Genomic DNA, 17,832 nt, shown 5'->3' with positions numbered 1-17,832 from the left:
CAGAATGCATTAGAAAATGTTCCCTCTTATTCAATTTTTTGGGGAGAGTTTGAGAGATGTTGGAGTTAATTAATTTTTAATACTTGAAAAAATTCACCAGTGAAGCCATTGTTTCTGAGCTTTTGTTTGTTGAAGGATCTTTTGTTTACTAATTCAATCTCTTTATTGTTATAATTCTGTTGGGATATATTTCTTCTTCAGTCAGATTAAGTAATGTGTATTTCAAAGAATGTTTACATTTCTTCTGGTGGGTTATCTAATTTGTTGGTATATAACTGTTCATAGTGTTCTCTAATAAACCTTTTTACACTGTAATGTTAATAGTAATGTCCCCATTTTGTTTTTTGAACTGTCACCCAAATCATGTATTTCAATATTAAAAGATATAGGTAAAAATTACAAAAAAAGCATAATGAAACTAAGAGATTTAAATTTGCAGGCTGTCAGATGCTGACAAACAAGAAATAAGATTTCTGTACATTGAGATTTGGTTCTTATGAAAATGCATGTGAAGGCCTGAGGAAAGGTCTATTTACAGGCTTTGCTGGGGCCATAACCCTCAATTTTCTACTGGATCCTGGTGCCACCTGAGAACTATGCACAGCTGATCTTGGTCCAACTTATGCTGGAGAATTTAATTATAGAGATATGTTTCTACATATTGTGGACCCCAATTTTGTCTTGAAATTACTGAAAACAGGTTTTTTTTTCCTTTTACACTTGTGGCAGACTAGTGTCCTTTTACTCTTTCTTTCGTTTTTGGTTTTATCCACAAAGTAGGAAGAAGATGTGGGTGTTTCCTCATTGAACTCCTTAGTGCCATTTCTCCCAGTGCCTTCTGCTATCGGGTGGGCTCATCCGTGGGAAAATTGTCCTCAGCAGACCATGTCCACTCAGAGTATTTCTGTAATAGCTGAATCACTTCTGCACCATATTTTTCTGGTTTGTCTTCAGAAACACCAACAATTTGAAGCAAAACCTTAGGATCAGAAAACAAAGATTCTTCAAACTTCTCAAGAGTGACAGTGGTAAAGATAGTAAAGAAGTGGACACCAAAAACTTTTCCCAGAGATTTGCAGACTTCTGTAAATTCTCTAAGACATTTCTTAACCACTTTTCTCTCTGGGATCCCTGTGTCATTAAGGCATCTTTTAAAATATGGCTGGAATTTTCTGTTTCCATACAGTCTACCTTTAAATACGCATTTAGTAAACTTTGGGCTTTACTTTCAGGCATCACATAGGCAATTGGGTGGTCAATAGTATCGATATAGAAATCTTTATCCAAGATCATGTCAAGTGTTAGCTTTTAAAAAGTCTTTTGCAAACTCCCAGCACACAAAAGCCCTGAACTGGATGGTTTCACAGGACAATTTTACAAAACATTTAAGGAAGAGCTAACCCCTATCCTTCACAGACTTTTCCAAAAAATCCAAGAAGAGGGAATACTCCCAAACTCTTTTTATGAAGCCAGCACCATCCTAATCCCAAAACCAGATAAAGACACAACAAAGAAAGAAAACTACAGGCCAATATCGCTGATGAACATAGATGCTAAAATCTTCAACAAAATATTGGCAAATTGCATCCAGCAACATATTATAAGATCATACACCATGATCAAGTGAGATTCATCCCAGGGATATAAGGATGGTATAATATTTGCAAATCAATAAATGTAATACATCACATAAACAAAAGCAACAAAAAGACCACATGATCATATCAATAGATGAGGAAAATGCATTTAAGTTACAGCATCCATTTCTGATAAAAACACTCAGCAAAGTGGGACTAGAGGGAGCATTCCTCAACATAATAAAGGCTACATATGAGAGACCTATAGCCAACATCATACTCAATGGGCAAAAACTAAAAGCTTTCCCACTAAGATTAGGAACAAGACAAGGATGTCAGCTTTCACCATTTCTATTTAACGTAGTATTTGAAGTCCTAGCCACAGCAATCAGACCAGAAGAACAAATAAAAGGCATCCAAAATGGAAAGGAAGAAGTAAAACTGACATTGATGAAAATAACATGATAGTATACATAGAAAACCCTACAGATTCCACCAAAAAACTACTCGATCTCATAAGTGAATTTGGCAAAACAGTGGGATACAAAGTCAATATTCAGAAATCAAAGGTATTTTTTGTACACCAACAATGAAATATTAGAAACAGAAATCAGTATAAAATTCTCATTTGATATAACAACAAGAAAAATAAAGTATCTCAGAATAAACCTAACCAAGGAGGTAAAAGACCTGTACTCAGAAAACAACAAAGCACTGAAGAAAGAAATTAAGAAGGACACACAAAAATGGAAGCATATACCATCAACATGGATTAGAAGAATTAACATCATCAAAATGGCCATACTACCCAAAGCAATTTATAGATTCAATGCAATCCTTATTAAAAACCAATGACATATTTCACAGATATAGAACAAACACTTCAAAAATTTATATGGAACCATAAACAACCCCAAATAACTGCAGCAATTTTGAGAAAGAAGGACAAAGTAGGTGGGATCACCATACCTGACATCAAACTATATTACAAGGCCATGGTAATCAGAACAGTCTGGTATGGCATAAGAACAGACACATAGATCAATGGAACAGAATAGAGAGCCCAGAAATAAACTCAAATCTCTATGGTAAATTAATATTCAATAAAGGGGGCAGGAACATAAAATGGAATAAAAATAGCCTCTTCAACAAATGATGTTGAGAGATCTGGACAGCTACATGCAAAAAAAATGAAACTTGACCACCAACTTACACCATACACAAAAATAAACTCAAGATGGATAAAAGACTTAAATATAAGTCATGATACCATAAAAGTCCTAGAGGAGAACATAGGCAGGAAAATCTCATATTCCATGCAGCAACATTTTCAGTGATATGTCCCCTAGATCAAGGGACATAAAGGAAAGAATAAACAAGTGGGACTTCATCAAAATAAAAAGCTTCTGAACGGCTAAAGAAAACATTAGCAAAATGAAAAGGGAATCAACTGCATGGGAAAATATATTTGCCAATGATACCTCAGACAAGGGTTTGATCTTCAAAATATATAAAGAACTCACATGACTCCATTCCAGGAGTCAAACAATCCAATTAAAAAATGGGCCAAGGTCCTGAACAGACACTTCTCCAAGGAGGACATACAGAGGGTCCAGAGACATATGAAAAGATGTTCAGCATCACTAGACATCAGAGAGATGCAAATTAAAACCGCAATGAGATACCATCTCACACCAGTCAGAGTGGCCAACATAAACAAATCAACAACAGTAAGTGCTGATAGGGTTGTGGAGAAAAGGGAACCCTAGTGCACTGGTGGTGGAAATGCAGACTGACTGGTGCAGCTACTGTGGAAAACAGTACGGAATTTCCTCAAAAATCTAAAAATGGAATTGCCTTTTGACCCAGCAATTCCGCTGCCCTAAGAATCCTGAAACACTAATTCAAAAGAACCTATGCACCCCAATGTTCATAGCAGCACAATTTACAATAGCCAAGTGCTGGAAGCAGCTTTGGTGCCCATTAGTAAATGAGTGGATCAAAAAACTATGGTACATTTTACACAATGGAGCACTATGCAGCAGAAAGAATGAGGGAACTTCTACCCTTTGTGACAACATGGGTGAAAATGGAAAGTATTATGCTAAGTGAAGGAAGCCAGGCAGTGAAAGACAAACACCATATGATCTCACCTATAAGTGGAACCTAATTAACAAAACAAACTGGCAAGCAAAATATAGTCAGAGCCATTGAGGTCGACTGACAGTAACCAGAGGGGAGGGGAGAGGGAAATAATGTGAGAAAGAAGGGGAAGGGATGTAAATGAGCATGTATGAGTAACCCATGGGCAGAGCCAAGGAGGGGGTGGGATTGAGGCTGGGAGGTGGGTGTGGGTAGGGCAGGGGAAAGTGGTGGTGGGAAAATGGAGACAACTGTATTTGAAGATCAATAAAAAAATAAAAAATAATAAAAATTAAAAAGGTATTTTGCATTGTGTCATGCACACATAGACCCTTTTTGAAATATATAATAGTGAATTTTTGCATACTTATTCCCCAAGAAAATGTCGACTGGCACATTCATAGCAAATCTCCCACAAGGACCTACAGGTTTTGTATTCCTCATGTCTTGCGATGAACTATGTCCTTGAACAAACCTTATAGTATTTTTTTATATTGCCAATCACATCTCATATCTTATGATCATTTTTTACAGCAATTATCATAAGAAAAATCTGGGTATTTCTTACAAAAATCAGGATTAAATCTAATTTCACCAATGTAGGCCAAAAGCTGTATTCTGCATTCTGTGATATTTAAATAGTAATGTATCATACTATAAACATATTGAAGTGAGTCTCTCTTGTATGATGGTTTCCATCTTTCTCCATCAGTACTTAAGTCTCTTCTGTCTGGTCAACAGCATAAGTATACAAAAGCAGGCAGTGAAATATTTCAACATCTCTTCCAACTCTGCTAGATTTTTGGTGGTAATGCTCCATGGATTTAGGGAGAGACATATGTATCACAAATCACACGTTGGGTTTGCCAATCCCCATTCCAAAAACAACTATCACACAGATAACTCGGCAGCCATCCTGACTGGTGCCCTTGTGCTGTGTGTTGTCTCTGGCAGAATCACTGAGGCTAGTGTGATAAGCAAGAGCAATGAGAACATGCTTTTTAAGGAGTGAACCGTTGTGTCAGATTCCTGCCTGGAGAGACAGTAAATTATCCCTGAATCATGTCTGATCCACTCTAAGCAATCAAATGCTAGTTGTTTTTTAATAACACATATTACAGATTATAAACATTAATGCTCCTGTTAAACACCCGAGGTCTGAGAATCTTCAGTTGAGTACGACATCCTCCTGTAGCCTGGGATTATATGTAGCAGTAAACCACATCACCAGAACAGAGGGAATCTTCTGGTGAAGCATATTCATTCTTTTGTAATCTTGACAAAAATCATGTCTCCCCTGACTGACACAGTATGTTTCACCCATAACCAGCGAATGTCCTCTCACGCAGTCTCCAGTAGAAGTCACTCTGTTACTTGCACAGACCTTCTCTGGAGTAACCTACAGGAATTTTATAATTGGATTTTTTTTAATTGAAGGTAAATATTTGTAGCTTCTGAGTCCATTTTACCACTTCTTAGATAGAGTGCTAGAATATCCAATGAAGATCATTTTTGGACTTGATCTACTGTAAGGGATCTCCAGGGAGAAATGACAATAGTGACTCAAAAAGACACACAGGCAGGGAACTAGTAACAAACTTTTTCCATTACCAGTGGGCATTAAGATAAAATATGCACCAATCAGTGCGTCATTGATCGCTTCTAGCTGATCAGTTCTAAAATTATGCAGAATTAGCTTTAAAATTATTTCTGGTTTTAGTTATGCCTTCTTTCTTTTTATTGTTGTCAGTGTAGCTAAACTTATGTTAATGTTCTTTAACTCAAAGACCCAAATTTGGTATTCCTGTATTCTACATTTTATTTATCTCTGCTTAAGTCTTCATTATTTTTTCCCTCCTGCTAGCTTTGGGTTTGGTTCGTTCTTAGTATTCTAGTTAGGTTATTGATTTGAGATCTTTCTTTTTTAAATATGTTTCTCATTATAAATATTTCTTTGAGCAATAGTACTACCTTTTATATATTTTGATATGCTGTGTTTTGTTTTTGCCTCTAATTTTTTTCTAATTTTCCTTGTAATTTTTCTTTGATGTTGATTTTTAAGAGTTTGTGGCTTACTTTTCACATATTTTTGAATTTTCAGTTTTCTTCCCATTATCTATTTTCAGTTTCATTCTAATATAGTAGGTGGAGAATCTTTATGTGATTTTAGTCTTTTTAAATTTGTTGAGATTTGTTTTTTGCCTTAACAAATCTATCATGGAGATTTGGTCTATCATGGAGAATGTTCCATTTGCACTTGATAATAATGGGTAGATTATCATTGCTTGATGGAGTTTTTTAGATATGTTTATTAGGTCTGGTTGCTTTATAGTGTCATTCACATCCTCTATGTCCTTATTGATCTTCTATTGAATATTCTATCCATTATTGAAAGTGACTCTTATTGTAGAACTGGTTGTTTCTCCTTTTACCTTTGTAAATGTTTCCTTCATGTATTTGTAACGTTTTATGGTTAGTTAATAAATGTTTACAATTGCTTTAACTTCTTGGTGAATTGGCCTTTTATTAGTATCCAATGCCTTTTTTGGACTGTTTTTGACTTACAGTGTATTTGAATGATATTATGGTAGTCACCCAGCTCTCTTTTGGTTATTATTTTCATGGAATTTCTTTTTTCCATCTTTCATATTTATTTGTCTTTGCATCCCATGTGTATCATTTGTGAATAGCCTATAGTTGAATTTTTTATGCCCTCTTTTAATTTCAACATTTTGATTGGAGATTTTAATCCATTTATGTGAACATTAATAATTTACAAGGGGAAACTTCCACCATTTTCTAATTTTTCAATGTTTATCATAAATCTTTGTCACTCATTTTCTCCATTACTGCCTTTTTCGTGTTTAGTTCTTTTTTTTAAGTTAACCATTTCATTTTCTTGTTTCTTTTTATCTATATACTTGTACATTATTTTACTTTCATCCACCTAGATTTAAATTATTTCCAAGTCAATATACCCTATTTTTAAAAACTAACATTTTATGTTTTTAGAGTAGTTTTCTGTTGACAGCAAAATTGAGGGGAAGTCACAGAGATTTGCATGCACCCCCAGCCCTCACAAATGCATAGCCTTCCTCATTATTAACATTCCCAATCAGAGTGGTATATTTATTACAAGTGATCAGCTTATATCGATACAATACAATTATCCAAAGAGTTTATTACTTAATGTTTTATTTTTGATATTGAATCATTAGATTATATTTAATGTCATATTTATAACAATCTATTTTGATTTGATATCAACTTACTTTCAGTAGATTACAAAACCTCTGCTGCTCCACAGATATCTGCCTTTTTATGACATTATTGTCATGAATAATATTTTTACATCATGTTTCACAAAATAGAATTATGAAAATATTTAAGTGTTGTATTTACATCAGGTAGAAAATAAAAAGTAGAGTTTTAAAACATGATGTCACTAGATTTTGTGTTTGTCCATGTAGTTATCTTCACCAGACACTTTTTATTTCTTGTAGGGCATATCTGGTGGTAACAGACTGCTTTAGTTTTTTTCTTTTTTCTTAATATGGAAATGTCTTAATATCCCCCTCTTTTGAAGAACAGTTTTCCCACATATAGAATTCATGGTTGGGATTTTCTTTTTTTCCTTTTAGCCCTCCAAACATCATTCTACTCGGCCTCTGGTTTCTATGATTTCTGTTATGAAATTGGGTATTAATAATACATAGAATTCCTTGTGTACAATGAGACAATTTTCTCTTCATGCTTTTAAGATTCTCTGTTTGTCTTTGCTTATTCTACCTTCATTTTGTTGATTTCTTGGAATATAAATTCATATTTCAGCAAATTTTGGAAGTATTCTGCTTTTATTTCTTTAAGTACTCTTTTTTTTTACATCTTTTCTCTCTCTCTTATATTTCTAGGACTCACATGCTTTATAAATTGGTGTGTTTGATGATTTCTTCTCATACTGGTACATTTCAAGTGTCCTCTCTTAAAATTAACTCTAAAAAATTCCTGATTCTGGCCCCTGCTTGATGAAATCTGATGTGGAACCCTTCTAATGAATTATTCATTTCAAATATATTCTTCAACTTCAGAATTTGTGTTTGTGCCCTTTTTATAATCCCATTCTCTTTTTTGATATTCTTTGTTTATAAATTCTTTCCTTGCTTCCCTTAGATCTTTTTTTCACAAAACTTTCTTACAATATTTAAACTGACTTTTTCTTGATTCAGCATTCACTTGGTTAATATAAAATTGTGACTATTTCCTGGGTTCTCTCAAACTTGGTCCCAATAGTTTAAACTAATTTTTCAGTGTTTTTGTTGAGAATAGAAATTCGTTGGTGCCTACTCCATTACCTTGCTGCTATCTTTCCCAGATACAGTCATTTTGAAGATCTATGTCTATTTGACAGTTAAGATTGGGAGTTTTATTTACACATTTTATTATCAAAGTTTCCAAACATACATAGAAATAAATAGAATATTAGTGACTTCCAATGCATTCACCAACCACCTTATATATGAACAATTTATAACCACTTTAGTTGAATTTATAATTCTACTCAGTCTTCTATTCCCTTTCTATTTGAAAGCCAACCCCAGATTCACTATATCATTTCATCGACCCATCTGAGTATCTCCAAAGACATAAAACCTTAAAAAATCAATTATATTACCTTTATCACAAACACAGTTAACAGTAGTTGGTTAATGTTAATAACATCCAATTATTTTCTCAAAGGGTAGTAATTTTTTAAGAGTTAATTTTTTATGCTAAGTTTAATTTCTTTGCTGGTTTTTAAACTTAAAAAGTGTGTGTGGCTCCTAAATATTTTGCATCATTATCGTTTATAACTGTATTAAGCAATCTGCATTTTAATGAAGAGTATCAGTCAAATAATATCAAAAACATATTTTTAAAAATGATAGTGAGTTTTCTAGGTATGCCTTTTCTCTAAATCATGAGTAAAGAAATTTAATATTGCATTGACCATAAAACCATAAGTAGGCTTAAATTGTTATGGATTTGAAGTTCTGTTTATAAGATAATATATTTTGTGATTTTTTATTTCTTAGGTTTTGTGACATATAGTAATTTTTATTAAATACATTCTCACAACAATAGCATAATAAGTACTATTATTATAATTTTAGAAATTAAGAAATTATAAGAAACTAAATATTTGGACCAGGGCCACACAGCAACAATGTAACAGTGCTAGAACTTAATACAAGACTGTATTGGAAAGTTAAATCTGATTAAACAAGGGGCTACTCTGAGTCTCTTTTTTTTTTCTATTTCTTTACTTTTTGAAATAAATGTTGATTTATTAAATCATAACATTCATAAATAATACTATATATATTTTATGTCCTTTTTACTTACTGTGTTTGTTATTATATTCCATGAAATGTCAAGGTCATAGTACATGTTTATTTAAGAAATTTAAATCAGAGGAGATAATTCAGTTTTTTTTTAATTATACAGTTTTAGGTCACACAAGTATGTTATATGGTAGATAGTAAAAATATCTATAGCTCAGTATTAAACAGAAAATATGAATACTTAATTCAAACTTTAAGCAACAGCAAAAAACTTTTGCATAAATAATAGGCAAAATTCACATTTGATTATTTATCAAAGAAATGTTATTTTATGTATTAAAATATCTATATTTCTTAGTGTTTTGATGTCTGAGTATTAAGTATTATCTTTAAAATATTACAGGTAAAAGCAAAATGATATCTAAACTAGGTGTTTTCTTTTTATCTATTATGTAACAAACTGTATTAAATCTTTCATTTTGAAGGTAAAATGAATCTGCATCTTGTAGATTGCACAGTTACAGATATGATGCATTTCTATGATATTTTGTTAAATATTAAATAACATATTAGTTTTATATATTCTAAAATTCTAATCATATCAAACATAAATTGATGGTGATATTAATAGTCAATAGTTTATATTTTACTATTGAGCTATAAAAGATGAAAATCATGAATACAGACCTGTCTTATATAAACTAAAATTATTTCCAATTTTTCCAATAAGACAAAACCTATCATTAAGTTATATAAAATTTGCAATGATAAATATTTTCAAAAACAATCAATGACATAGTTTAAATGAATAAACACTTAGCAATTCTCTTTAAATAAATATTTTTACTCAAATTTTCTGTCTTAAGTGATCTGACAATATTTGGGCTTAGATGAGTTTTGCCTACAATCATATTTGTAGTGAAAAATTAGAAAAATAGAGCATAATTATGAGATGAAAGTAGGAAAAACAACTAGCTGTGTATGAACAATAATTCTTTTACTGCCTAAAAGAAAATGGATATCCTGTCTAAAAGCTCTGTTAGTCATTGCTTCATAGAGTTGGAAAAGAATAACATTATTTCTACATCATTTACACTCTTCTCTGAATCTAAAATTCAGGTTCTTGTGGTTTAATAAGAAAGAATGTGTATATATACACAAACAGGTGTTATTTGAAAGTATGCACATATGCCATCTGAAAAATTTACATTTAGAGATCTAGAAGGATTCACTTTTAGGACAGAACAAAGAGGAACTCTGTTTTCAGATGTATAATCATGAATGGGAGAAAACTAAAGTTTGTTCTTTTTTTTATGATCAGTACCTTTCAAAACAATAAATATTACCTGACCGGATTTCTTTTTTTTTTTTTTTTTTTTTTTTTTTTTATATTTTTTTTATACCTTACCTGTCCGGATTTCTTAATTGTCTATCACATCTTTGCATCACTTTATAATCACCTTCAGATATGTTATATTTTTTAAAAAACTAAAACAGAAAAAAAGACATGTCATTACACAATATGTCTTGCAATTTTTTTTAAGGCTGGTTAAGTATAAAATAAATAATGAGCTTTTATACCAGTTGGATATTGAACTATTTCAAAAACACTGAGCTACTGCATCATCATCATTTTCACAAAATAAAGCCAGGCGTATAGTAAGTAATTAATCACATACTTCTTTATTGTTTTGATTAAATGTATTTTATACACTTTTTGTTTAGAATTTAATTTCAAATCATTCTTATGTGAGTCAGTCATTAATTTACCATGTTTTGAAAAAGAAAGAGACAACAGAGAGGGAAAAATGGCTTCCTGTTAAAATAAGAATGACACTTTGGATGGCAATGATTTTTAATGAAATAAATGTGAAATTATTAATTATATATTTACTCTTTTATGCAACAGATAATACAGAACACCAAATAACTTTATTTCTTTTGCTATTTGAAAATTACTGGGAAGGCATGTTTTAAAGATGAATGTGGTAAAAGACCCTAGTTACATTTCAATTTTTGAAAATAGTTTACATGATTAAATCTGTGTGGAGATACAAGAAAAATTGTTTTTAATTATTTCAAGTAACTGTCAGCTAAATATTAGGACATTGTATTTCATTAATTGCTTACTTCCAATAAAACTTTAAAATAAGGATTATTCATGGTTTCTTATTCTTTATTAGTCTGGGCATTTTTAGACAATTTGTTTTTAGGTGTTCTAATAGATATGTTCTCACGTACCTAATTTAGTTATTAAACTGGAAAATATAAATAGTTTTAGACAATTTATTATTATAAAAATGTTATATGTATAAATTGGTTTCATGAATAGCTTATTTTAAAATGGCATAAGGCTAGTCTGTTAAGAGAAACTCACTATAAGTTGAATTCCATGACTAATGTTTTTCTCAAGTAGGTATTCTCAAAAAAGAATGATAATTATTTCCTCACACTTAAAAAAGCCAGTAAATTTAAAAAGTAGTACAGTTTTGATTCTACTTATCACAAGTGTTTTAGTAATAGTGAATTATTTTTTAAAAAATGTACAGTAGCAAGTGAGTTGCTACTTGCACTCAGAGGCACTTAGAGTTGTAATGGCACCCTCACTAGTTTTTACTTAATATTATTTTATTGGGTTTATGTGGAATATTCATTCAATTACTACTAAAATTTTCGTAGTGTAAACTGCACTTCATTTTCAATGCCAGAGGTTTTACTGTCCCAAAACTTTTGAAGCTGCTGCTCTATTTGTCCTATTTCTTCATAACTGTGGTGTTTGAGATTGAATAAAATGTATCTTTTCTGTAACTTTTCATTGGTTTGGCTGCTTTAGAGTTATAATCATTGTTTCAAAAGGGTCAGGGATGGGTGAGGAGGGATTTGAGGAGGGATTTACACATGTCTTAACTACTAGGGAAACACAAAAAGAAGACAGATGCGGAAGCCAATCTTGTATCAAGGCTCTGCTAAAACATATCACTACTACAGGGTGTTCTTTTTATTTTAATCATTTTTTATTATTATTCTATTACAGTTGTCCCGATTTCTTCACCTTTGCCCCCTCTACACATCCCACCTCCTGGTGTTCTTGACTTTTTAATATTTATTGTTCTTTTTATAGACACAATTCATTAATCTCTTTGAATTGTGATGCTTAATTAAATAACATTATTTATCAGTTATGCACCTTTTGTCACTATATTTTTTAAATATTGTATTCCCAAATGTTCAAATAAGGCAAATTTTGATGTATCTGACATTCACATCAGTCCAAAATCAGTAGTTCTTCATTATTTTAAGTTATAAAATTTCTGGAACTTAAACTATTGAGAAAGTAGAATATTACTTTGCGTTTTCAATTTGTTTTTAATATGGTCAATGTGCATAAGACTTTTAAAATGACATACCATGCCAATATTATGTTTCCTATGATTAATATGAACTTATATTTATTGAAATATGTGCCATAGACTACTTTGATAATAAAGTTTAATGACTGTAGCCATAGGAATTGTTCTTACTATTAGATATTTTTATCAATTTAAATCAATCAATTTGGGTGTCTATGGGTTAATTTTTGGGTTGGCATTTTATTTTAATAATTTCTCTATAATTTTTTGTGTGTTTTCCATTGCTTTAGACTTACATAAATTAAGTTATAAGAGTGAGTAAGACAATGACGGAGAAAAAAGAAAGAAAAAGAAAGTGGAAAGAATAAGAGATAAAACAACAAAATTCTAAAAGTCCCTTTTTAAATTATGAGTTTATGGATAATTTATTAAACTCCAGTGAAGCTTAAACATGTACTGAGCACTGAAATTGAAATCTTACTTTGAATGAAAACAATAGAGCCTTCAATAATACAGTTTTTTCACACATATCTGACATCTTTTCTGAAATTGTTTCAAAAAATAAAAATAACAAGTCATAGGTAATAATTATCAGATGACTCAATTAAATGTGATGAAAAATTCTAACTTTTACAATGCAATTAAAGTTTCTTTTTTTAGAATACAAAGGAATTTATTTTTCATTTTATAAATATATTAACACAAAATGATTCAAATTCATGTTATCACAGGTACTACTTAACTCAACATACTAAGGAAAAGAAATATTATAAAAAATAGCAGTGGTAAACTATCCACCTGACACACTAGAATTCATAAATATTGCCCCAGAGGCAGTTTGTTCTTTGAGAATGAACACTATGATAATTTAAACTATAACAAATAATATTTAATTGACTCAATATCATACCACTTGATTTTAAATGGGACTTTAAAAGGGAATAGTACATGAATACATGTGTGTATACCCATCATATAATATTTTTATTAAAATATAAGACAAGTCCTGCCTGATGTGGTTCAGTGGATTGAGTGCTGGCCTGCGAACTAAAGGTCGCTGGTTCAATTTCAGGTCAGGGCACATGCCTGGTTGTGGGCCAGGTCCCTAGTAGGGGGCACTCGAGAGGCAACCACACATTGATGTTCCTCTCCCTCTCTTTCTCCCTTCCTTCCTCTTTCTCTAAAAATAAATAAATAAAATCTTTTTAAAAATAAAAATATAGGATAGTAAATACAATTATATAGTCTTAGGAATCTATATTGAAGAAAATATTAAATTCCCATGATACAATCATTAAGGGTCAAACATTTCTTCTCTTTTTTCAATTCTTATAAAGATGGATAGGCTTAAACATTAATTTTTAAAAATTTGATCTTTGTTTTCCAAGATAATATAACTTTGTATTTCCCTAAAGTACTTTCTTAGAATGGTTATTAGTTTCCAAATATTTTCTTAATTACTGTTTTAACTTCATAAGTTTTAAACACAAATTATTCCTGCAAATCAGCAATGTTTTAGGAGTATGTCAACTTTTCTGAATCACTCTCTACCAACTGCCCTTCAATTTCTCTTAATTACTTTCCCCAAATTCTATTTCTTTTTTTTGTAAGATTTTTAGACAGAGGGAAAGGGAGGGAGAAAAAGAGGGAGAGAAACATCCATGTGTAGTTGCCTCTTGTGTGCCTCCAACTGGGGACCTGGCTTGCAACCCAAGCATGTGCCCTGACTGGGAATAGAACTGGTGACCCTTTGGTTCTCAGGCCAGTGCTCAGTCCACTGAGCCACACTAACCAGGCCCCAAATTCTATTTCTTCTTACATATTTGTTTTCAAAAATTTTGTGAGAGGAGACATGGAGTATAAAATTGTTTCAGTCCCTGATTTATTTATTATATTTTTAACAGAGTTCTTTGTTGGATTATTTTGTGATAGAAGCATAAAAGCTAGGTTCAAAAATATTATCAAATTTCCATTGTCTGAAAAGGTGAGAATTGTTGATGAAGTTTCTGGTTAAGCAAACAAGACTGAGAAAAAGTCTGAGATTTATGGAAAAGTGGACGACAATATCGATAACTGGGACTGTTTACATTTTAAGGAGAAACATTTAGTAAATATGGCTATGTAACATTAGACATTTATATATAAGTGATAAGCTTTTAAACAAGATTAAAAGACATCAACCGACACAAATCGTGTATACATCTTGAATAACAGGAAAAGTATTAGTGATTAGAATGTATAGAATATTCTACATATTGATAAGAACTGTGACAAACATAGTGAAATTATTTTAAAGATATGAATAGGCCTATGAGTTTTGAGTAGAAATGTCTTTTGTTATTTCAATCAGAGCATGTAGTTGCTTTCATGAAAATCCAGTTTTCTTCCCCTGCCCTGTAGACAAAAGAAGATGCATGTTCTAGCTCTAAGATTTAGCTGTGAAGTTATGTTGAATCACTCATAGCCACATTGTTCCTCTCACCAGAGAGACTCAAATTACGGTGCTTCTTCGCCTCGGTTCTTGTCTCACTTGTAACAGATTAATTCAGGCCAGACACAAAACCTGTAGTGAAAGTGAGGTACTGTAGGGTAAATGGAGGTAGTCTGGCTTCCTCACTCAGATGTCTGGGCGACAAGGGAAGCAGTTTCCCATAAGCTTGAGAATAGGCCTGATAAGTAGTGTTCTCACAGCCTTGAGACTGGGTCCCATAAACGGTTCCCCCAGCCTTGAGTGTGCTCGCAGACACAGAATCTTGCTGTGTTCTGGCACCCTGTCACCTCTGTCTATATTTTATTGTATTATATAAGAGAGCTGGGACTTCTCACTGAGAGAGAGGGACAGATGACATGAAGAGACATACACGGGGGACACGCATTGTGCAGCGTGCATGGAGCGCCCCACTCTTGAATAAAGGCTTGTCAAGCATCCTCATGGCTCCCTGAATACTCTTCTTTCTAACCGAATCCCATGAACCTGTTTGGCCTCAAACAGTCACAACACAGGTACCAAGTTTTGTTTAAAATACACTAGAGCACAAAAGCTTCAGCAGCCTAAAGTGAGTACCAGCTAATCTGAGTACCTGGTCCTTTGGGATTTTAGGGTTTTAATGCTTGCAGCCACCCCCTAGACTGCCCCACTTCCACCCCTCTCCCGACCTGGAGATTAACACCCAGTTTGAAAGGCGTCTTTTCCCAGATAATGGAGACAAAACACACAAAGTTTCAAATGCTTCCCTCCTCCTGTGCTTATCATGGTCTCTCTTGTGATCTTTGGAATCCTACCTGACCGGGCTGAAGCCTGCTGAATTAATGGGTGCGACATGTCTCCCTTCTGCTCCCTGCCTTGGTTTGCTATCTATCCTGCATAACAGTTCAGGTGTCTTCTGAATTTTCTGAAACTCTACTGGGCTTAACATAAACATGTTGTTTTCCATCAACAATATTAGAGGTTTTTTATTGTAGCACAATATGGACAATCCTAATATTACTTTTGAGAAATGTGTACATATGTAAAAAAAAAAAAACTTCTACGTTGTAAGAACCTCTAATTTCAACTAGGTATAAGTACATTATATCATATAATAAAAAACTATCCAGCAATTAAGTGAACAACCCATGTCTTTACATACAATAAAAGAAACTAATTGACTGAATAATATGGACTCTGGCATACAAAGTGAAAACACTATTTTTTTCTTTTTACAGACTTATACACGTTCCATTGACCATGCATAACCTCCCCACTTAATGGCGACCTGGGCAGATCCCATGCCTCGTCACTTATTCTCAGCTAAGAGGGTGTTTTAGCTCAGTCCAGACTAATGAATCGTACATTGTGTGAACACAAATGTACAATTCAAAGCTCATGCACCGCCCCAGCTTAGGCCTTTCCATTGAATTTAGGACAAATATTTTTCAGCTTGTGTTCCTTGGGACAGATCCTAAACAGCATTTGCTGGTGGAGTGTTGCAGCACTGGGAAGCAGCTCTTTAGGAATATCCTCAGGGCTGGTACCTGTAAATATTGGCACAGCCAGTTCCATTCTGATACAATATTTTTAAGCATATAGAAGAATGCTAGGCATGTATGGTACACTAAACAAATATTTGATGGATTAAAGACAGAAATAATTGCAAACATATTTGAAAACTTACATGACAAATAGTAAAATTTCTGGAAAAATACCATTACCAAAATTCACTTGAATAGGATATGGAAAACCAATTAGTTCTAAGAATATGACAGATGTTAAATAATATTTTTAAAAGTTTCCCCTAAAAGTTATTTGCCCTACTATTGCAGGTAAGTTTTTTTTTTAATGTCAGGGTACAAATAATTCCCAGTGCCTACTAACTATTTCCGGAAATGGAGAGAAAAACCTATTTAACTCAGTTGATAACGCTACTAAAATCTTGAAAGTAAAATCACAGAACACATTATAAGAAAGTGAAGATATAAGCTAATTTTCTTACAAATGTGAAAGAAAATTCCTGAAGTAAATGTTAAAAATAAATTTATCTATATATTAAAAATTTTAAGCCATCACAATAAGCAGAACTTATTCCAAGTATGCAAAGATAACTCAGTTTGTTGTATTAAAATACATTAATTTATATATTAACCTATTTAAGTAGAAGGAATATGATTATTTCAATAGATTTAGAAAACAATAAAATTCAAAATAGGGACATGGTAATTTAACTTTAAAACTTTAATAAAGTATGTGAAATTTCTTGATTTTGAACAAACTGCACAATAATATCCTCTTATACTCCCTATTTTCCAATCATTACATATGCTTAGATCTGACTGTGGACTTTATATTTATTGTCTCATTAACATATATATCAATTTTAGGACCTAATTATATGTTGATATTTGATAAATGGGGTAGGATAGAAAAATAGACCATTTCCTTAAAACTTACAATAAGGTAAAACAGTAAAATCGGATATTGAAAAGTAATTTGAAGGCTATATCATTCTTTTGTACAATAAGAAGTTTCAGAATTCATAAAACAAAACAGTAAATAATTATATTAAATCATAAAATATGAACTGAAAAAAAATAAATTACATTCAAAGAAAAGGCACAAAATGGGGGGGATATTTTAGCATATATAACAGGAGACTAAAATTTAGAATACATAAAATAAATTAATATAAGTTACATAACAAATCAAGAAGTAAAATGTAAGCAAAAGTAATGCATACGAAATGTATAGGAGAGAAAATTGAATATGTTACAAGGTGTCAGCTTCTGATTATCAAACAAATTTTAATTAAAATAGAACTTGAATATCACCATTCATACATCAGATTGGTTAAAATATAAAAATATATTCAATGTTTTGGCAATGTGGCATGAAAACAGAAATTTGTATATAACTTATTAATGCAATGTCAATATAAAGCCTTACCATTTTCCAGTAAAGCTGTTGGT

At 32.0% G+C, this 17,832-nt stretch overlaps 1 pseudogene; it reads right to left on the bottom strand.

Annotated features, from left to right (window-relative positions):
* Positions 1–494: 494 nt before the first annotated feature.
* LOC112302562 (recQ-like DNA helicase BLM pseudogene) lies at positions 495–8,101 on the bottom strand (annotated as a pseudogene).
* Between the last annotated feature and the right edge of the window lie 9,731 nt (positions 8,102–17,832).

This window comes from Desmodus rotundus, chromosome 2 (assembly GCF_022682495.2).
Source record: "Desmodus rotundus isolate HL8 chromosome 2, HLdesRot8A.1, whole genome shotgun sequence".
NCBI lineage: Eukaryota > Metazoa > Chordata > Mammalia > Chiroptera > Phyllostomidae > Desmodus > Desmodus rotundus.
This window is presented reverse-complemented; position numbering and strand designations above follow the sequence as displayed.